The 23,596-nt window shown below is 34.0% G+C and overlaps 1 long non-coding RNA gene and 1 pseudogene across 1 annotated transcript; both read right to left on the bottom strand.

Annotated features, from left to right (window-relative positions):
- LOC128174544 (multiple epidermal growth factor-like domains protein 10) overlaps positions 1 to 23,596 on the bottom strand; it is a 293,920-nt pseudogene that overhangs the window by 233,529 nt on the left and 36,795 nt on the right.
- LOC128172619 (uncharacterized) lies at positions 9,570 to 10,422 on the bottom strand. Its single transcript, XR_008242319.1, has 3 exons — positions 10,364 to 10,422; positions 10,004 to 10,072; positions 9,570 to 9,635 (listed from the first exon to the last, which is right to left on the bottom strand). It is a non-coding gene; the product is annotated as an uncharacterized LOC128172619 (long non-coding RNA).

The raw sequence follows: 23,596 nt of genomic DNA, 5'->3' as shown, positions 1-23,596 counted from the left end.
TTTGCAGATATAGACTAAAGTTTTATTTGAAAATGTTAGAGACTCGGAAGTAATAACAGTTTGAGTTATGATGATTTGTCTGCTATATCGTCTGTACTGGGAACACATTAAAATATTTGTATCTGGATCCAGCTTGATAAAGATAATTGTCACAAAAGCGCTTACGTTTGAGTGTACATTCTTATTTCAAATTAAACTAAAAATTCCAGGTGTAGCATTCATGCTTGGTTGTTGTTCAGAGAAGCTACCAGCAGATCATTTTGGCGCCACTGTGTGGGAAATCTGTTTTCCTGTGCTAATTTGTAGCGATCTGGTCTAAACAAGTAAAACAGCCTGCAAGTCCGGGATTTTACCTACTTCGGACGCCTGCAAGACTGAAAATTCACATTTTACAAACTGATTTGAGTTATTGTTTAAAACGAGTCGCACAAATTTTATCTTACTGTCAGCCGACTTCTTTCAATAATGTTTATGACTCTTGGTTCAAAAGTGTAATTTCCAAACATAGACTCAAGCAGTGTTAATAAAATTTTTAGAGATATTGGAATTAATAACAGTTTGAGTTATGATGACTCGTCTGCCAGGTTCAAACTATCTTGTTTTCATATCTTAACTCTGAAATTGAACAATAGAAATTAGCGTCCTCTATAAGGAGACGAGGTCCAAGACTTTACAAAACAAATTTTATATTGCATTACTATTATGCTACTGTCAACTGACATGTTTCTTCAATTATGTTCAAAATTCTTAGTTCAATAGTATTATTTCTATATAATGATTCAACCAAAATTACAAAAAGTTTAGAGATTCTACAGTATGTTTAAAACGAAATATGCCAAGTGCAGCATCCAAACTGGGCAGTTATTCAAGGAAGCAACAAGAACTTTATCATAAAGGCGCACCTGTGTTGAAAATGTGTATGCCTGTGGCAGTTTCGTAGCAATCTGGCCTGACTATGTAAAGCAGCCTGCAAGTACGGGATTTTACATACTTCAGACGCCTGCAATACTGTGAAAAATCACACTTTACAACAAGGTATAAAATATTGTTTAAAACCTGTTCCATTAATTTCATCTTACTGTCAGCTGACATCTTTCAAGTGTAATTTGCAGATATAGACGAAAGTTATATAAGAAAAATGATTAAGACTCGGAAGTAATAACAGTTTAAGTTATGATGACTCGTTCGCCATATCGTTTGTAATGGGAACATATTAAAATATTTGTATCAGGATCCAGCTTGATAAAGATAATTGTTACAAAAGCGCTTACCTTTGAGTGTACATTCTTATTTCAAATTAAACTAAAATTTCCAGGTGTAGCATTCATGCTTGGTTGTTGTTCAGAGAAGCTACCAGCAGATCTATCATTTTGGCGCCACTGTGTGGGAAATCTGTTTTCCTGTGCTAATTTGTAGCGATCTGGTCTGAACAAGTAAAACAGCCTGCAAGTCCGGGATTTTACCTACTTCAGACGCCTGCAAGACTGTGAAAATTTTCACTTTACAAACTGATTTGAGTTATTGTTTAAAACGAGTCGCACAAATTTTATCTTACTGTCAGCTGACATTTTTCAATTATGTGTATGATTCTTGGTTCAAAAGTGTAATTTCCAAACATAGACTCAAGCAGCGTAAACCAAATTTTTAGAGATATTGGATTTAATAACAGTTTGAGTTATGATGATTCGTCTGCCAGGTTCAAACTATCTTGTTTTCATATTTTAGCTCTGAAATTGAACGATAGAAATTAGTGTCCTCTATAAGGAGACGAGGTCCGAGACTTTACAAAACAATTTTTTTATTGCATTACTATTATGCTACTGTCAACTGACATGTTTCTTCAATTATGTTCAAAATCCTTAGTTCAATAATATTATTTCTATATAATGATTCAACCAAAATTACAAAAAGTTTAGAGATTCTACAGTATGTTTAAAACGAAATATGCCAAGTGCAGCATCCAAGCTGGGCAGTTATTCAAAGAAGCAACAACAACTTTATCATAAAGGCGCTACTGTGTTGAAAATGTGTATGCCTGTGGCAATTTTGTAGCAATATGGCCTGACTATGTAAAGCAGCCTGCAAGTACGGGATTTTACATACTTCAGACGCCTGCAATACTGTGAAAAATCACACTTTACAACATGCTATGAAATATAAATTGTTTAAAACCTGTTCCATTAGCTTTATCTTACTGTCGGCTGACATCTTTCAAGTGTAATTTGCAGACATAGACTAAAGTTTTTTTTGAAAAATGATAGAGACTCGGAAGTTACAACAGTTTAAGTTATGATGACTCGTCTGACATATCGTCTGTAATGGGAACATATTAAAATATTGCTTGATAGAGATAATTGTTACAAAAGCGCTTACCTTTGAGTGTACACTCTTATTTCAAATTAAATTAAAAATTCCAGGTGTAGCATTCATGCTTGGTTGTTGTTCAGAGAGTCTACCAGCAGATCTATCATTTAGGCACCACCGTGTTGGAAATCTGTCTGCTTGTGGCAATTTGTAGCGATCTGGTCTGAACAAGTAAAACAGCCTGCAAGTCCGGGATTTTACCTACTTCAAACGCCTGCAAGACTGTGAAAAATCACACTTTACAAAATGGTTTGAATTATTGATTAAAACGAGTCGCACAAATTTTATCTTACCGTCAGTTGACATCTTTCAATTATGTTTATGATTCTTCGTTCAAAAGTGTAATTTCCAAACATAGACTCAAGCAGTGTTAACAAATTTTTTAGAGATATTGGATTTAATAACAGTTTAAGTTATAATGACTCGTCTGCCAGGTTCAAACTATCTTGTTTTCATATCTTAACTCTGAAATTGAACGATAGAAATTAGCGTCTTCTATAAGGAGACGAGGTCCGAGACTTTACAAAACAAATTTTATTTTGCATTACAATTATGCTACTGTCAACTGACATGTTTCTTCAATTATGTTCAAAATCCTTAGTTCAATAATATTATTTCTATATAATGATTCAACCAAAATTACAAAAAGTTTAGAGATTCTACAGTATGTTTAAAACGAAATATGCCAAGTGCAGCATCCAAGCTGGGCAGTTATTCAAAGAAGCAACAACAACTATATCATAAAGGCGCTACTGTGTTGAAAATGTGTATGCCTGTGGCAATTTTGTAGCAATATGGCCTGACTATGTAAAGCAGCCTGCAAGTACGGGATTTTACATACTTCAGACGCCTGCAATACTGTGAAAAATCACACTTTACAACATGGTATGAAATATTGTTTAAAACCTGTTCCATTAGCTTTATCTTACTGTCGGCTGACATCTTTCAAGTGTAATTTGCAGACATAGACTAAAGTTTTATTTGAAAAATGTTAGAGACTCGGAAGTAATAACAGTTTAAGTTATGATGACTCGTTCGCCATATCGTCCGTAATGGGAACATATTAAAATATTTGTATCTGGATCCAGCTTGATAAAGATAATTGTTACAAAAGCGCTTACGTTTGAGTGTACATTCTTATTTCAAATTAAACTAAAAATTCCAGGTGTAGCATTCATGCTTGGTTGTTGTTCAGAGAAGCTACCAGCAGATCATTTTGGCGCCACTGTGTGGGAAATCTGTTTTCCTGTGCTAATTTGTAGCGATCTGGTCTAAACAAGTAAAACAGCCTGCAAGTCCGGGATTTTACCTACTTCGGACGCCTGCAAGACTGTGAAAATTCACATTTTACAAACTGATTTGAGTTATTGTTTAAAACGAGTCGCACAAATTTTATCTTACTGTCAGCCGACATCTTTCAATTATGTTTATGACTCTTCGTTCAAAAGTGTAATTTCCAAACATAGACTCAAGCAGTGTTAATAAAATTTTTAGAGATATTGGAATTAATAACAGTTTGAGTTATGATGACTCGTCTGCCAGGTTCAAACTATCTTGTTTTCATATCTTAACTCTGAAATTGAACGATAGAAATTAGCGTCTTCTATAAGGAGACGAGGTCCGAGACTTTACAAAACAAATTTTATTTTGCATTACAATTATGCTACTGTCAACTGACATGTTTCTTCAATTATGTTCAAAATTCTTAGTTCAATAATATTATTTCTATATAATGATTCAACCAAAATTACAAAAAGTTTAGAGATTTTACATTATGTTTAAAACGAAATATGCCAAGTGCAGCATCCAAGCTGGGCAGTTATTCAAAGAAGCAACAACAACTATATCATAAAGGCGCTACTGTGTTGAAAATGTGTATGCCTGTGGCAATTTTGTAGCAATCTGGCCTGACTATGTAAAGCAGCCTGCAAGTACGGGATTTTACATACTTCAGACGCCTGCAATACTGTGAAAAATCACACTTTACAACATGGTATGAAATATTGTTTAAAACCTGTTCCATTAGCTTTATCTTACTGTCGGCTGACATCTTTCAAGTGTAATTTGCAGACATAGACTAAAGTTTTATTTGAAAAATGTTAGAGACTCGGAAGTAATAACAGTTTAAGTTATGATGACTCGTTCGCCATATCGTCCGTAATGGGAACATATTAAAATATTTGTATCTGGATCCAGCTTGATAAAGATAATTGTTACAAAAGCGCTTACGTTTGAGTGTGCATTCTTATTTCAAATTAAACTAAAAATTTCAGGTGTAGCATTCCTGCTTGGTTGTTGTTCAAAGAGTCTACCAGCAGATCTATCATTTTGGCACCACCGTGTTGGAAATCTGTCTGCTTGTGGCAATTTGTAGCGATCTGGTCTGAACAAGTAAAACAGCCTGCAAGTCCGGGATTTTACCTACTTCAGACGTCTGCAAGACTGTGAAAAATCACACTTTACAAAATGGTTTGAATGACTGTATATAACGAGTCGCACAAATTTTATCTTACCGTCAGATGACATCTTTCAATTATGTTTATGATTCTTGGTTCAAAAGTGTAATTTCCAAACATAGACTCAAGCAGTGTTAACACATTTATTAGAGATATTGGAATTAATAACAGTTTGAGTTATGATGACTCGTCTGCCAGGTTCAAACTATCTTGTTTTCATATCTTAACTCTGAAATTGAACGATAGAAATTAGTGTCCTCTATAAGGAGACGAGGTCCGAGACTTTACAAAACAAATTTTATATTGCATTACTATTATGCTACTGTCAACTGACATGTTTCTTCAATTATGTTCAAAATCCCTAGTTCAATAGTATTATTTCTATATAATGATTCAACCAAAATTACAAAAAGTTTAGAGCGCAGCACAGTTAAGGCTGTCAATAAACTCCGTTCAGACAAAAAGTACGGGAAATGTGCATTATGACATCACAGTATATTACAAACCTCGAAAGTACTTATTAATCTATTTATTAGTAAAATTAACATATACTAATCTTTTAATTAAAAACAACATATACTATTACTTACAATTTTGATGTCCGTAATATCGTACACACTGAAAAATAAGCGAGATATCGTTCTCGCTGTACTACAACATATGAAGTGATATGCTTCAAAATGACGCATTAAGTTAAATCATTGAAGGCTATCGTGCAGTTTTATAGCGAAGAAAAATAAATGTCAAACATTAACGGAAAAGTATAAATGAATATTTTGTTTAAAATTATTATTAGTAGAATGCTACCTATATAGTCTTATTTTCATTTTGTTAAAAGTATGCATCGTATAAAGAAGCCATCTCAGTTTTGTATAAAATATCGTATATCTAAAATCTGAGTACCTAAATAAATCACTTAATGGTTTCCGCCGTAGATTTTTTTGTCGGTAGGTGGCGCGCGTGTAGTAGCGGGTATAAACAAATCTCGTAACTATAGGCTATATTTACTTCGTTTCGTAAGACGGTACGTTGGCGTAACTTCAATCTTCAATGCCTCAGTATTGCTGTGTGCCTGGGTGCACGGGATATGGTGGACACAAGTTTCCACATGACAAAATTTACTCAAAAAAGTGGAGAATTGCAATAAAACGCACTGATCCAAAAACAAAACAACTTTGGAAACCCGGACCTAATGATGTTGTATGCAAGGCTCACTTTGTGTCATCGGACTACAAGAGCACTTTATTAGGTTAGTAAAAATTTCAGTGATTTAATTTCGTTTATGTTTAAGGTTTCACATTTTCTTATCTTTTTGCTACATTTCAATACATAATTAGATACGTGCATTCATTTAATCCGAAATTCCTCAGAAAAACATCGCACTACATCCCAGTGCCTATTAAACATGTTAAACTGATTTCAATAGTAAGAGCATTGCAATTATACCACTATCTATTGTCAGAGGAATCTTGGATTTTGTATTTTTAATTAACAATTAAATTTATTTTGATTATCGGGAAGTACATGTACAGTAGCCTAATACTCTTGTCAAGTCCTCTTACATGGAAAGCTCCTATGTCCCAATGTAAAATGCACACTCACTCACTGTGAATGGAATTGATTTATATGTAATCTGTACATGTACTTCAAAAGTATAATCATTTAAAAAAACTTATTGTTTAACTTGTTTTTTCATCATCAATTAATTTTAAGAAAATGATGCTTTGTGGTTGCATGTTTTTGTTTCAGGTGTGCTGAAGATACATCACAAAGAAGATTCTGCAATGATAAGTCTTATCAGTTTTTTTTTCTTTAATTTCTAAGTAAAATTCAGTGCTTTATCAATTTATGGTAAGCATGTTACATTGATTCCCCTTTATTTGCTAATTATATGATGCACTCACAGGTTTTATCTGACATGCAATGACTATATTTTATACTTGTCTACTTATATCAAATGAAGTACATGTACTATTATAGCCAACTTATATCAAAAGAAGTACATGTACTATTATAGCCAATTAGCCATTGTAAAATACTTTCTGATGAAGTTTCTTTTTCTTCCATACTTGTTAAACTCTAAGTAGAGAGTTACACCTGGGTACTATTCTGAGAATAATGAAACTCAATTTGAGTGCAAGAATCAGTCATAAGTATTTGCAAAATTCCTGATTTCTTTTGTTTTCCTCATGAGCATATGAATGCCTGACAAGCACATTCATTATATGTCAACATTTTGTTATTCAGGTGAGCGAGCTAGACTTAAGGAGGATGCTGTGCCATCTGTTTTCCCCTTCACCTCTACAACTTCTAAAAGGCGCCAACTTGTCACAAGGATCCCATCGCAACCAAGCATTTGTGACTATCAGGGTGTTCAGCATGAAATCATAGTTGAATCCTCCAATGATGAGACTGAAAATCTTGAAATTGAGTTGACCCCAGATGAGCTTGTTTCTAATGAAAGTGTACAATGTACTCTCCTTGGTCGTTTTTCTATTGAAAACATTAGAACAGATCCTAAAGCTATTAATTATTACACAGGTTTTTCAAACTATGATCATTTCCAATTCTTTTTTTACTGTCTTGGTCCAGCAGCTTCAGACCTAAAAAATCAACCAACCATTATTTCTCCCTTGGATCAGCTGTTCTTGACAGTGATTAAACTGAGACAAGCCAAAGAAGATTATGAACTTAGTCTCATGTTTGAAATAAGTGAATCAACAGTATCCAAAATTATTGTCATGTGGATAAATTTTATGTACTTTCAGCTCAAGGAACTTGACATTTGGCCTTCCCGTGAAATAATCGACAAAAACATGCCTGAAGATTTTCAGAAGAAGTTCCCAACAACGAGAGTAATTTTAGATGCAACCGAGATTCCGATTCAAAAGCCATCAGATGTAAACGCCCAATCAATAACTTGGTCAAGTTACAAACATCGTAATACACTGAAAACAATGATCGGTTGTACCCCTAGAGGTGCAGTTTCATTTATAAGTGAGTCTTTTGGTGGTTCAGCATCAGATCGACAGATAATAGAGTGTTCCAACATAATCAAACCGGAAGCAAATATGTTTCTGCCAAAAGATAGTATAATGGCAGACCGTGGAATTATGGTGCAAGATTTATTTGCACCCATGGATGTATATGTTAATACTCCTACCATGCTGAAAGGTAAATCGCAACTTGAGCCAAAAGATGTTGTTCGAGACAGGAGAATTGCATCCAAGAGAATTCACGTAGAAAGAGTAATTGGCCTCTCCAAGACCTATAAAATTCTAAGTCATCATCCACTACCATCCAGTAAATGTGTTCTTGGTTCAAGAATAGTATTTGTTTGCTTTTCATTGTCAAACTTCAGAAAACCTATTGTAGATGGTTATGCTTAAAGTTATCCAACTGTTGGCTTTGTTTTGAGAAATGTTACTTGAGAATGCTGAATTATTAGTCATTTGTTCATAATACATGTAGTCATTTTGCAATGAATATTAAATCACAATGTTTATACCATTTTTTTGGTCATTAAATATTGGTTGTTGTTAAATCATGATAAAGATAACAAGAGTCTGTTCAATTGCTGGTACATGTATAATTAAGATAAAGAAATTAACAATTACAAATGCCAAATAATTAGTACAGATCAAGAGATAATGAACTTTGATTGAACAACATCTTCAGTTTCTTCCCTCACATTTTCCATAATACATAATGAATATACATAATAAGTGAAGTCAGCATTTAACTCAAGGTTGATATTGAATTTGTTAAAAAATGAATCCCACCATATGGCATATTTAATAAAGAGTGTTAAAATTTCAAGCATCTGCAATTAATAGTTTCTGAAAAAATGTGACAGAAATTTGTTACCAACAGCCAGACAAAAAGATAAAAAATTCTACCCCCCCCCCTTCGGAGCAGCAGTATTAATTGTACAATATATTGATACAGAACAGTAGTATGACTGATTGTTTCATTTCACAGAAAGAGAATGACTTAATTTAATGTAACTTCAAATGAAAATGCAAACACCAAGCCAATGCATTAAAAGATGTACATTCTATCTTCTTTCTGCTATATCTAGTGCACCAAAAACTTCAACTTCAACAATGAAGTGTGCATAATATGTAAATAAGCTTACATGTGCATGAAATAAAATAGCATACAAGCCTATTACAAACAAGAAGCAACATATGGTCTGAAATGTTTCTTGTAGAAAATTTCTAGTTTTGGCAATAAACTAAAAAGACAATATTCCTCATCATATTCAAGTTTCAAGATCAAGATGTCACAAAATGTGTAAACAATGAAATAGCAGAGTTTTCTACCTGAAACATACAGTTGTCCTTGGATTTGGTCATAGTATTTATGACTTGATTTCAATGTAATTTTACCATTTGATTCAACAAGAAATGGGAATTTCTTCCCTGGTTTAATATCAACATCTCTACCACCATATGGGCATTTAACTTCTACTATGGCATCATTCTCTACTAAACCATCTGGTGTAGCACCAAGGAAAGGGTATTTGACAGACACAAATAACCCACACTTTTTAACTTTGAAATGAGTCAGTTCTTCAAACATGGAAATTGCTCTACTTTCATGCTGCCTACCATGAATGATGGGATAGGTAATGATTGACTTCGGTTGATAAATGCTAGAACACAATTTTCTAGTGTCTCTGCGGCAAGTCATTTTTACAATGTCACCAAAACGTGAGGCAGTAATTCGCCATTTTCTTTCCTCAAACCAGGTTTTACTCTTGGCTTGCATCCTTGTAGATTTCTCTATGTCCTTGGCATCTTTTGGAGAGACCTTAAAAAGAGGACAATAAAATGAAAGGGGGACATTTTTTACCTGCATGTACATTAAATCAACATGCAGCTTTTTGTTGATACAATGAACCTGTATATGATATTCTTATATTTGCTGCCATATTTAAATTGAAATCTGGTTTGACCTCAGATTTTCAACATGTAACAGAGACACTTTTAGCCTCAGCTGGGGTTTGAACCCTTGTCCTCTGGCATGCCAGTCCAGCACCCTACTGATTGAGCTAAAGGGTTAACCCACTAGCCAGAGCTAGTAGGAATGTTATATACCTGACTCTATCACAAACAAATTAATTAAACAATCTCATAAATGCATTTAGGTTGTAAAGTTCTGTTCATTAGTTTACTTACAGCAACTGCTTTGTCAACAAGATGCTCTGTTATAGGTTGTTGAAGGTAATCATGGTCTCTACTTGCAACCTAAAATGTGTATAAAATAAAGATAAAGTATTACATGTATTACAATTATACTAGCTAGCTATCCATTTTACTGTAGTAGTTGGGGCTATATGAACCGTGGATATTGGCCTGGGTAGCTCAGTGGTAGAGCTCCTGACTAGAGTTGCAGGGTCCAGGGTTCGATTCCCGGTCTACATATGTTTTCAATTTATGTATATGCTTATTCCTGCTTTCCTATTTCATTACTAATTAAGCTATTGTACAACTACTACAGTGAATTTAATTTTTGTGAAATAGTGCCATAAAAATTACCTGAAGACTGGTTGAAGGAGTTAAATATCTCAATGATATGTTGGTAGAGGACTGGGAACCAGTCTGGGCGGACTCCGAAAAAGGAGTAAACTCCGAAAACGGAGTATTTGGCACCGTCATGCATTGCGATTTCCTCAAATTCCGTTTTGTAGCTAATGTAAATAATGGAGAGTTGCCTCCCTTTCCCGTAAATACGCGATTGAAAAATGGATTAAAATCCTTCAGAAGCGTGAAAAAAAAAATGGAAACGACTCTGAAATGGTTAATTTTAAAATTATACCTCAAAAGTAATGTGGAAATGTTTCGGTAAACAACAGGAAAAATACATACAAATATTAAAACTCACACGTGTTCGACCAGGACTTATAAGATAAGAAAATCAGACTTCAAATTAAAACTTGGAAGTACGGAAATTGAAATTTAAATGATGTATTCATGTAAGTATTCAAGCATTTAATATACGTGATGATTTTAAAAAAATACGACTAATTACGATGTATACAAGGTTTTAAGAAGTGCCGACTGGGCGAGTCAACGCGTGATCAAAAGAACGGTGTAATGGCTACCAACGGGATAAAAAAACTCACAGTAATAGTTTATTTCACACCCTAGCACATAAATAATCTTTAATAATAGTGAAATCATGGAAAAAAACATTAATTTATTCACTTTTATTGACTTCGTCATCGGAAACAGAATTGACCAACTTTGACAGCAAATAAAATTTGATTTGCCCAACGAACGTATATTTTTGCCAAATACATTCTGTTGAAACATGACTTATAAAGCATTTAAACGTATTTTCAGACCTGCATATGAATAATCCGCTTTGCACGATCAATTTTCCTGAGTGCCCTGTTTTCACGTAAAAATGTGATATTTTGATTAACTGCGCATGCGCCGAACTCCTTTTTCGGAGTATTTTTTACTTTTGAGAAATAACTTCCGTTTACTCCGTTTTCGGAGTCCGCCCAGACTGGGAACAGAAGTTCACCATACAGTTATAAATGTAACTGGAGTAGCCTGATGAGAATTTCATGTACTAACAGTACTTGTCTTTCCTTGGATCCTCCAGCATTTCATTGGTGTGCTTCCTTTTCCAAGGGATTCTATCTGCTGCCAGTGGTTTACCTATAAAGTACTACACTTTATTATACATATACAGAGCCATTCATGGCATCATAATGCATATTAATGAGCCATGATTTCATGTAAAAATTAACTATTCAAAAGTATATAAAATATGTAATACACACCATCATATATTTTCTTTGGCACATGAAAGCTTTGCAGATTGTCTGTACAACCTTTCCTGACTGCTAAATTTCCCTTTTCCACAAAGCTCTCCACCATAAGAAAAACAGCAGCAACATGCTTACATGTTCCATGAGGCCCCTTGCCTGCAGGGCATTCACAATGGGAATTCAGAGGATCTCCTGTTCTTTTGTCAATTCCAATTTTAAAATTGTAGGATAACTATTGAAATATGAAAAAAAGGATTTAAAAAGTAAGGTCATGCATGATCATTTCTAAAAAATGTTTTTATGGCCATTATGTATAGAAAATCAGTCAATAATCTTACAAAATCATCAGGACATAAATGATTACTATCAAGCTAAATTTAATATGACACTGAGGTAGTTTACCATCCGATATCATGTGGTCAATTTTGTTAATTTTACATGTATTGTCAAAGTTAGCACAATAAATTCATGAATAATTCAGAAACGTTTGCAAGGTTTTATATATTTATAAGCAATTACATCAACCTGTTATTGTATCATGTCTATTTAAATAGCATCAAAATTGTTGATCCAAACCTTTTGTTTCATTGCTGCACCCACTATTCCAGATAAATAAATATGTGCATCATCTGATGACATGCTGCATGCAAAAATTCTCTCTCCATTTAGAAGGTCCTTGCCCTTTTCCAAGGCTTTAAGGTCAGATGCCATCTGTTTGTCTTCTACAAAATGAAAATCAAAATTGGAAATTTTCCTAGAGAATGTTCTTTTTTAAATTCAAAAGGTGATCAAATGTATGTTGTTATAATGTTGTAAGCCTGTACATGTACATGCAGAATCAGAAATACATTGCATTCTAGTTTAAGATATCACTAATAATTAGAAACATTTCAGTTAAATCTTGATTTACATATTTACCTGCCATTCTATACAGAAAGTATTGTTCAATCTGGTGATATGTTAACTGTGGCATTGACTTCCTGTGTTCTGGTCTGAGTTGCTGGAAGCCAGTTATAGGCCAGAATACATCTAATGGCTCTGGAATTATGATGGGATCTTCTCTGAAATTCTTATTTCTGTCATACGATTCAAGCCTGAAATATCCGAAGAGTAATACAATCCATAGACCTTGATGCACATGTGTAAACATGTACAATGACAAAATATATTCCTAAAGATCTGAGGTTTTCCTGGTCTATTAAAGCAATTATAATTATTATTAATGTTACTGGGCAGGTTTTACTGGCAAGTAAAATTTGAAAATCAGTGAAAAAAAGACCAGGATATTTTGGACTCTAATAGTACTCGGCTAATGTTACATTACTATAGTTCCTATAGTGCCTTTAAAATGCTTTATCAAGTGTAAATTATTGAACAGTTTAATAATTTATTGATAATACAATGTCTTTATGATGAGGTATGTTTCAATTCAACAGTTCAAAATACAGATATGATGATTAAACTATATATCAAATAATTGTATATAAATAAAAGACACGTGAAAAATGTTTCACTGGACTACATTTTAAGATCGATTTTGGTGGATTCCTATTGTTGTAGAACAATTGACTAGACATTTTTTTCAAGCATTCATGAGTTTTGCAAACGAATTCGCTAAGCTCACGAAGCTCGTAGATATTGTTTATATATATATACAGTGTCAGATGAAAATATTTTAAAAAAGAGCTTGGACTTTGGGTACTTGTATAAACAGTAAAGTGACGTAGGCCTGTTTCTCAACCATGGCTCTTTGAAATCAACAAGATTTGTCTGACTTTTCAGCTAATCAGTGTGTACATATTTGCCTTGAAACCAGTTTTATTTTTTGAAACAGCTATAGTTACGTTCTTAACTGCCAAGTCTTGTGCTGTAAAACGACGATTAAATGTACACTTTATAAATGATCTCATAATTTCCGTGAATGAAAACTATGTCTTTATTTCTATATTAGATACCTACCTTTCGATCAGATTGATCTTCCTTCCCCCACATGCGGCACCTCTTTGAGCAAGCTCGCATTTTAGACGTTGCACCGACCACTGTTTATATTTGTCCGCCATTTTAATTTTTCTATAACCTCTAGTGCACGCGCGCCACCTAGCGAGTAATGACGTCGGCGAAAACCATTGCAAGGGCATACACTTACCTGATCCCGACAAACTTTTACATGTGAATTTGAAATATGCTATGTAACTTAAAAACTTCTACGATCATTGTAAATTTTACAAATTAATTATTTTTTAATGAAATTAACCCTGTGACCTTCAAAATTATTCAACATATGCATTATAAATTACGGTTTCTACTAACAAATATTCTTATCTTAAAAAGTTTGCACCGTTTATTAAAATCTATGATATAACATCAAGTTATTTCATAATTCAGTTGTGAATTTTGACATTATTATGCCCTTGCAATATTGAATTTTTTAAATGGCCTCAAAACCACAAATACATCTGCTTGTACATGTACCATGCGACTGCCATATCACGTGACCACTATGAACATAAAATATTGTACTGTTATATATATATATTTTAGAAATATATTGCATTTGAGTGACTGCTATTGATTTTAAAAAGGACATGCCAGTTTAACTAAAGTATACATGTTTTCATCACAAAAATTTCTCCATATTTTTACTGACCGCCTTAACTGTACTGCGAGATTCAACAGTATGTTTAAAACGAAATATGCCAAGTGCAGCATCCAAGCTGGGCAGTTATTCAAAGAAGCAACAACAACTATATCATAAAGGCGCTACTGTGTTGAAAATGTGTATGCCTGTGGCAGTTTTGTAGCAATCTGGCCTGACTATGTAAAGCAGCCTGCAAGTACGGGATTTTACATACTTCAGACGCCTGCAATACTGTGAAAAATCACACTTTACAACATGCTATGAAATATTGTTTAAAACCTGTTCCATTAGCTTTATCTTACTGTCGGCTGACATCTTTCAAGTGTAATTTGCAGACATAGACTAAAGTTTTATTTGAAAAATGTTAGAGACTCGGAAGTAATAACAGTTTAAGTTATGATGACTCGTTCGCCATATCGTCCGTAATGGGAACATATTAAAATATTTGTATCTGGATCCAGCTTGATAAAGATAATTGTTACAAAAGCGCTTACGTTTGAGTGTACATTCTTATTTCAAATTAAACTAAAAATTCCAGGTGTAGCATTCATGCTTGGTTGTTGTTCAGAGAAGCTACCAGCAGATCTATCATTTTGGCGCCACTGTGTGGGAAATCTGTTTTCCTGTGCTAATTTGAAGCGATCTGGTCTGAACAAGTAAAACAGCCTGCAAGTCCGGGATTTTACCTACTTCAGACGCCTGCAAGACTGTCAAAATTTACACTTTACAAACTGATTTGAGTTATTGTTTAAAACGAGTCGCACAAATTTTATCTTACTGTCAGCCGACATCTTTCAATTATGTTTATGATTCTTGGTTCAAAAGTGTAATTTCCAAACATAGACTCAAGCAGTGTTAACCAAATTTTTAGAGATATTGGAATTAATTACAGTTTGAGTTATGATGACTCGTCTGCCAGGTTCAAACTATCTTGTTTTCATATCTTAACTCTGAAATGGAACGATAGAAATTAGCGTCCTCTATAAGGAGACGAGGTCAACGACTTTACAAAACAAATTTTATATTGCATTACTATTATGCTACTGTCAACTGACATGTTTCTTCAATTATGTTCAAAATCCTTAGTTCAATAATATTATTTCTATATAATGATTCAACCAAAATTACAAAAAAGTTTAGAGATTCTACAGTATGTTTAAAACGAAATATGCCAAGTGCAGCATCCAAACTGGGCAGTTATTCAAGGAAGCAACAAGAACTTTATCATAAAGGCGCACCTGTGTTGAAAATGTGTATGCCTGTGGCAGTTTCGTAGCAATCTGGCCTGACTATGTAAAGCAGCCTGCAAGTGCGGGATTTTACATACTTCAGACGCCTGCAATACTGTGAAAAATCACACTTTACAACAAGGTATAAAATATTGTTTAAAACCTGTTTCATTAATTTCATCTTACTGTCAGCTGATACCTTTCAAGTGTAATTTGCAGATATAGACGAAAGTAATATAAGAAAAATGATTAAGACTCGGAAGTAATAACAGTTTAAATTATGATGACTCGTTCGCCATATCGTTTGTAATGGGAACATATTAAAATATTTGTATCAGGGTCCAGCTTGATAAAGATAATTGTTACAAAAGCGCTTACGTTTGAGTGTACATTCTTATTTCAAATTAAACTAAAAATTCCAGGTGTAGCATTCATGCTTGGTTGTTGTTCAGAGAAGCTACCAGCAGATTTATCATTTTGGCGCCACTGTGTGGGAAATCTGTTTTCCTGTGCTAATTTTTAGCGATCTGGTCTGAACAAGTAAAACAGCCTGCAAGTCCGGGATTTTACCTACTTCAGACGCCTGCAAGACTGTGAAAATTTACACTTTACAAACTGATTTGAGTTATTGTTTAAAACGAGTCGCACAAATTTTATCTTACTGTCAGCTGACATCTTTCAATTATGTGTATGATTCTTGGTTCAAAAAAGTAATTTCCAAACATAGACTCAAGCAGCGTAAACCAAATTTTTAGAGATATTGGATTTAATAACAGTTTGAGTTATGATGACTCGTCTGCCAGGTTCAAACTATCTTGTTTTCATATCTTAACTCTGAAATTGAACGATAGAAATTAGCGTCTTCTATAAGGAGACGAGGTCCGAGACTTTACAAAACAAATTTTATTTTGCATTACAATTATGCTACTGTCAACTGACATGTTTCTTCAATTATGTTCAAAATCCTTAGTTCAATAATATTATTTCTACATAATGATTCAACCAAAATTACAAAAAGTTTAGAGATTCTACAGTATGTTTAAAACGAAATATGCCAAGTGCAGCATCCAAGCTGGGCAGTTATTCAAAGAAGCAACAACAACTATATCATAAAGGCGCTACTGTGTTGAAAATGTGTATGCCTGTGGCAATTGTGTAGCAATCTGGCCTGACTATGTAAAGCAGCCTGCAAGTACGGGATTTTACATACTTCAGACGCCTGCAATACTGTGAAAAATCACACTTTACAACATGCTATGAAATATTGTTTAAAACCTGTTCCATTAGCTTTATCTTACTGTCGGCTGACATCTTTCAAGTGTAATTTGCAGACATAGACTAAAGTTTTATTTGAAAAATGTTAGAGACTCGGAAGTAATAACAGTTTAAGTTATGATGACTCGTTCGCCATATCGTCCGTAATTGGAACATATTAAAATATTTGTATCTGGATCCAGCTTGATAAAGATAATTGTTACAAAAGCGCTAACGTTTGAGTGTACATTCTTATTTCAAATTAGATTAAACATTTCAGGTGTAGCATTCATGCTTGGTTGTTGTTCAGAGAAGCTACCAGTAGATCTATCATTTAGGCACCACCGTGTTGGAAATCTGTCTGCTTGTGGCAATTTGTAGCGATCTGGTCTGAACAAGTAAAACAGCCTGCAAGTCCGGGATTTTACCTACTTCAGACGCCCGCAAGACTGTGAAAAATCACACTTTACAAAATGGTTTGAATTATTGATTAAAACGAGTCGCACAAATTTTATCTTACCGTCAGATGACATCTTTCAATTATGTTTATGATTCTTGGTTCAAAAGTGTAATTTCCAAACATAGACTCAAGCAGTGTTATCAAATTTTTTAGAGATATTGGATTTAATAACAGTTTAAGTTATAATGACTCGTCTGCCAGGTTCAAACTATCTTGTTTTCATATCTTAACTCTGAAATTGAACGATAGAAATTAGCGTCCTCTATAATGAGACGAGGTCCGAGACTTTACAAAACAAATTTTATATTGCATTACTATTTTGCTACTGTCAACTGACATGTTTCTTCAATTATGTTCAAAATCCTTAGATCAATAGTATTATTTTTATATATAGATTCAACCAAAATTACAAAAAGTTTAGAGATTCTACAGTATGTTTAAAACGAAATATGCCAAGTGCAGCATCCAAGCTGGGCAGTTATTCAAAGAAGCAACAACAACTTTATCATAAAGGCGCTACTGTGTTGAAAATGTGTATGCCTGTGGCAGTTTCGTAGCAATATGGCCTGAATATGTAAAGCAGCCTGCAAGTACGTGATTTTACATACTTCAGACGCCTGCAATACTGTGAAAAATCACACTTTACAACATGCTATGAAATATTGTTTAAGACCTGTTCCATTAATTTTATCTTATTGTCAGCTGATACCTTTCAAGTGTAATTTGCAGATATAGACGAAAGTTATATTAGAATAATGTTAGAGACTCGGAAGTAATAACAGTTTAAGTTATGATGACTCGTTCGCCTTATCGTCTGTAATGGGAACATATTAAAATATTTGTATGTGGATCCAGCTTGATAAAGATGATTGTTACAAAAGCGCGTACGTTTGAGTGTACATTTTTATTTCAAATTAGATTAAACATTTCAGGTGTAGCATTCATGTTTGGTTGTTGTTCAGAGAAGCTTCAAGCAGATTTATCATTTTGGCACCACTGTGTGGGAAATCTGTTTACCTGTGCTAATTTGTAGCGATCTGGTCTGAACAAGTAAAACAGCCTGAAAGTCAGGGATTTAACCTACATAAGACGCCTGCAAGACTATGAAAAATCACACTTTACAAAATGATTTGAGTTATTGTTTAAAACGAGTCGCACAAATTTTATCTTACTGTCAGCTGACATCTTTCAATTATGTTTATGATTCTTGGTTCCAAAGTGTTATTTCCAAACATAGACTCAACAATGTTAACAAAATTTTTAGAGATATTGGAATTAATAACAGTTTCAGTTATGATGACTCGTCTGCCAGGTTCAAACTATCTTGTTTTCATATCGTAACTCTGAAATTGAACGATAGAAATTAGTGTCCTCTATAAGGAGACGAGGTCCGAGACTTTACAAAACAAATTTTTTATTGCATTACTATAATGCTACTGTCAACTGACATGTTTCTTCAATTATGTTCAAAATCCTTAGTTCAATAATATTATTTCTATATAATGAATCAACCAAAATTACAAAAAGTGTATAGATTCTACAGTATGTTTAAAACGAAATATGCCAAGTGCAGCATCCAAGCTGGGCAGTTATTCAAAGAAGCAACAACAACTTTATCATAAAGGCGCTACTGTGTTGAAAATGTGTATGCCTGTGGCAGTTTTGTAGCAATCTGGCCTGACTATGTAAAGCAGCCTGCAAGTACGCGATTTTACATACTTCAGACGCCTGCAATACTGTGAAAAATCACACTTTACAGGGGCGTAGCTAAGGCTTCCTTATTGTGGAAGCAAACTAAGGCAGGGGATTTGGGGGCCGCCTTGAGCCCCCCCCCCCCCCCCAATGGGTACAGAGCGAAGCCATGGAGGGGGGGGGGGCTAGGACGCCCGGAAGATTGCGAGTTTTCGGCATTTCAAACACTTAATTTGGAGTATCCAGAAAAAGAAGTTTCATCAAAATAACCCCAATTTTTAATGTGTAAAATGCTTACTTCATCATCATAATATTAAAGATAAAGAAAAAAAAGTAGTGCCTTATCTATAATGTAATTAATTTAATCAATTTATTCTATATCTAATAGTCTTGTACTTTCTATCCTAATGGTCTATAACATTTTTGTCTACATAAATACTCATATATTTAAACTTTAAGATTCCGTTATTTCGATCTCGATAATCTATTCATAATCATTGTCACGATCACTCGGGCTATAGAATTGCATGCAAATAGTAAAAGAATATAACAGAAAAGCAATTTTTTTTATTTATTGAAAAAGAAAGGCAAGTCGTCTGCGCTATTTCTCAGCAAATTCTGAGTTAACAGCGGCTTAGTTTGATTTTTATTCCTAAAAGAAAGTTTTCATTAATCAGCATTATTTAAATTTTATTTTTATTCTTTTAATTTATTTCTTTTTTCTTTTCTGAAAATGATATGGAAGCACTTGCGTACTTGCGTACGCCTAGCTACGCGCCTGCTTTACAACATGGTATGAAATATTGTTTAAAACCTGTTCCATTAGCTTTATCTTACTGTCGGCTGACATCTTTCAAGTGTAATTTGCAGACATAGACTAAAGTTTTATTTGAAAAATGTTAGAGACTCGGAAGTAATAACAGTTTAAGTTATGATGACTCGTTCGCCATATCGTCCGTAATGGGAACATATTAAAATATTTGTATCTGGATCCAGCTTGATAAAGATAATTGTTACAAAAGCGCTTACGTTTGAGTGTACATTCTTATTTCAAATTAAACTAAAAATTCCAGGTGTAGCATTCATGCTTGGTTGTTGTTCAGAGAGTCTACCAGCAGATTTATCATTTTGGCGCCACTGTGTGGGAAATCTGTTTTCCTATGCTAATTTGTAGCGATCTGGTCTGAACAAGTAAAACAGCCTGCAAGTCCGGGATTTTTTCTACTTCAGACGCCTGCAAGACTGTGAAAATTCACACTTTACAAAATGGTTTGAAATATTGATTAAAACGAGTTGCACAAATTTTATCTTACCGTCAGATGACATCTTTCAATTATGTTTATGATTCTTGGTTCAAAAGTGTAATTTCCAAACATAGACTCAAGCAGTGTTATCAAATTTTTTAGAGATATTGGATTTAATAACAGTTTAAGTTATTATGACTCGTCTGCCAGGTTCAAACTATCTTGTTTTCATATCTTAACTCTGAAATTGAACGATAGAAATTATTGTCCTCTATAAGGAGACGAGGTCCTAGACTTTACAAAACAAATTTTATTTTGCATTACAATTATGCTACTGTCAACTGACATGTTTCTTCAATTATGTTCAAAATCCTTAGTTCAATAATATTATTTCTATATAATGATTCAACCAAAATTACAAAAAGTTTAGAGATTCTACAGTATGTTTAAAACGAAATATGCCAAGTGCAGCATCCAAGCTGGGCAGTTATTCAAAGAAGCAACAACAACTATATCATAAAGGCGCTACTGTGTTGAAAATGTGTATGCCTGTGGCAGTTTTGTAGCAATCTGGCCCGACTATGTAAAGCAGCCTGCAAGTACGCGATTTTACATACTTCAGACGCCTGCAATACTGTGAAAAATCACACTTTACAACATGCTATGAAATATTGTTTAAAACCTGTTCCATTAGCTTTATCTTACTGTCGGCTGACATCTTTCAAGTGTAATTTGCAGACATAGACTAAAGTTTTATTTGAAAAATGTTAGAGACTCGGAAGTAATAACAGTTTAAGTTATGATGACTCGTTCGCCATATCGTCCGTAATGGGAACATATTAAAATATTTGTATCTGGATCCAGCTTGATAAAGATAATTGTTACAAAAGCGCTTACGTTTGAGTGTACATTCTTATTTCAAATTAAACTAAAAATTCCAGGTGTAGCATTCATGCTTGGTTGTTGTTCAGAGAAGATACCAGCAGATTGGTCATTTTGGCGCCACTGTGTGGGAAATCTGTTTTCCTGTGCTAATTTTTAGCGATCTGGTCTGAGCAAGTAAAACAGCCTGCAAGTCCGGGATTTTACCTACTTCAGACGCCTGCAAGACTGTCAAAATTTACACTTTACAAACTGATTTGAGTTATTCTTTAAAACGAGTCGCACACATTTTATCTTACTGTCAGCCGACATCTTTCAATTATGTTTATGATTCTTGGTTCAAAAGTGTAATTACCAAACAAAGACTCAAGCAGTGTTAACCAAATTTTTAGAGATATTGGAATTAATTACAGTTTGAGTTATGATGACTCGTCTGCCAGGTTCAAACTATCTTGTTTTCATATCTTAACTCTGAAATGGAACGATAGAAATTAGCGTCCTCTATAAGGAGACGAGGTCCGAGACTTTACAAAACAAATTTTATATTGCATTACTATTATGCTACTGTCAACTGACATGTTTCTTCAATTATGTTCAAAATCCTTAGTTCAATAATATTATTTCTATATAATGATTCAACCAAAATTACAAAAAAGTTTAGAGATTCTACAGTATGTTTAAAACGAAATATGCCAAGTGCAGCATCCAAACTGGGCAGTTATTCAAGGAAGCAACAAGAACTTTATCATAAAGGCGCACCTGTGTTGAAAATGTGTATGCCTGTGGCAGTTTCGTAGCAATCTGGCCTGACTATGTAAAGCAGCCTGCAAGTGCGGGATTTTACATACTTCAGACGCCTGCAATACTGTGAAAAATCACACTTTACAACAAGGTATAGAATATTGTTTAAAACCTGTTTCATTAATTTCATCTTACTGTCAGCTGATACCTTTCAAGTGTAATTTGCAGATATAGACGAAAGTAATATAAGAAAAATGATTAAGACTCGGAAGTAATAACAGTCTAAGTTATGATGACTCGTTCGCCATATCGTTTGTAATGGGAACATATTAAAATATTTGTATCAGGATCCAGCTTGATAAAGATAATTGTTACAAAAGCGCTTACGTTTGAGTGTACATTCTTATTTCAAATTAAACTAAAAATTCCAGGTGTAGCATTCATGCTTGGTTGTTGTTCAGAGAAGCTACCAGCAGATCTATCATTTTGGCGCCACTGTGTGGGAAATCTGTTTTCCTGTGCTAATTTGAAGCGATCTGGTCTGAACAAGTAAAACAGCCTGCAAGTCCGGGATTTTACCTACTTCAGACGCCTGCAAGACTGTCAAAATTTACACTTTACAAACTGATTTGAGTTATTCTTTAAAACGAGTCGCACAAATTTTATCTTACTGTCAGCCGACATCTTTCAGTTATGTTTATGATTCTTGGTTCAAAAGTGTAATTTCCAAACAAAGACTCAAGCAGTGTTAACCAAATTTTTAGAGATATTGGAATTAATTACAGTTTGAGTTATGATGACTCGTCTGCCAGGTTCAAACTATCTTGTTTTCATATCTTAACTCTGAAATGGAACGATAGAAATTAGCGTCCTCTATAAGGAGACGAGGTCCGAGACTTTACAAAACAAATTTTATATTGCATTACTATTATGCTACTGTCAACTGACATGTTTCTTCAATTATGTTCAAAATCCTTAGTTCAATAATATTATTTCTATATAATGATTCACCCAAAATTACAAAAAAGTTTAGAGATTCTACAGTATGTTTAAAACGAAATATGCCAAGTGCAGCATCCAAACTGGGCAGTTATTCAAGGAAGCAACAAGAACTTTATCATAAAGGCGCACCTGTGTTGAAAATGTGTATGCCTGTGGCAGTTTCGTAGCAATCTGGCCTGACTATGTAAAGCAGCCTGCAAGTGCGGGATTTTACATACTTCAGACGCCTGCAATACTGTGAAAAATCACACTTTACAACAAGGTATAGAATATTGTTTAAAACCTGTTTCATTAATTTCATCTTACTGTCAGCTGATACCTTTCAAGTGTAATTTGCAGATATAGACGAAAGTAATATAAGAAAAATGATTAAGACTCGGAAGTAATAACAGTTTAAGTTATGATGACTCGTTCGCCATATCGTTTGTAATGGGAACATATTAAAATATTTGTATCAGGATCCAGCTTGATAAAGATAATTGTTACAAAAGCGCTTACGTTTGAGTGTACATTCTTATTTCAAATTAAACTAAAAATTCCAGGTGTAGCATTCATGCTTGGTTGTTGTTCAGAGAAGCTACCAGCAGATCTATCATTTTGGCGCCACTGTGTGGGAAATCTGTTTTCCTGTGCTAATTTGAAGCGATCTGGTCTGAACAAGTAAAACAGCCTGCAAGTCCGGGATTTTACCTACTTCAGACGCCTGCAAGACTGTCAAAATTTACACTTTACAAACTGATTTGAGTTATTCTTTAAAACGAGTCGCACAAATTTTATCTTACTGTCAGCCGACATCTTTCAGTTATGTTTATGATTCTTGGTTCAAAAGTGTAATTTCCAAACAAAG

The sequence above is a fragment of the Crassostrea angulata genome, chromosome 2, assembly GCF_025612915.1.
Source record: "Crassostrea angulata isolate pt1a10 chromosome 2, ASM2561291v2, whole genome shotgun sequence".
Classification (NCBI taxonomy): domain Eukaryota; kingdom Metazoa; phylum Mollusca; class Bivalvia; order Ostreida; family Ostreidae; genus Magallana; species Magallana angulata.
Note: the sequence above shows the minus strand (reverse complement) of the source record. Positions and strands in the feature narration are given on the sequence as shown.